We start from the raw sequence: 659 nt of genomic DNA on the forward strand, positions 1-659 counted from the left end.
TTTCAAAGAACTTAAAATATTCTAGTAAGCTAAAGTCAACATATAAAGCACTTAACCACAGCACGGCAACTACTATAAGAAAAGTGCTTTGAGAATTCTGGGGAGGGTGAGATGACACCTGTTTGGGGTATCAGGGATGTAGAATAAAGAAAGGCTTCTTGGAAGAGGTGGCTTTTGAGATTAACTTTGAAGGATGGTTAACATTTTGATGGACAAAAATGGGGATGAGGGTAGGATGTGAATTCCAGATTCAAGATGACAGGATTAGTAAAGAGATGGATGAAGTGTGTGGCAATGAACACTAAAACTCAGAGACAAGACACGAGGCTTATACAGGACATCAGAAAAACAATTCTGCTTCAGGGATACTGAAGCCCAACCTTGTTTCCAATTTCAGGACCAACACAAAGGATGGTAAGCAGTGGTGGAAACTTTTAACATGTATCGGACTATGTTCCCCAACTGTAGCTTCTTTTGGGGCTGATAATTATTTGCAACAATTCTTCCCCTGATCCCAAATTTGGACCTACCTGAAGTCTGGTATTGTAGTGCATATAAAACAAAAGTCCCCATGGCCAGGCACAGTGGCTCACGCCTGTAATCACAGCACTTTGGGAGGCTGAGGCGGGTGGATCACCTGAGGTCAGGAGTTCCAGACC

The sequence above is a fragment of the Piliocolobus tephrosceles genome, chromosome 10 (genome assembly GCF_002776525.5).
Source record: "Piliocolobus tephrosceles isolate RC106 chromosome 10, ASM277652v3, whole genome shotgun sequence".
NCBI lineage: Eukaryota > Metazoa > Chordata > Mammalia > Primates > Cercopithecidae > Piliocolobus > Piliocolobus tephrosceles.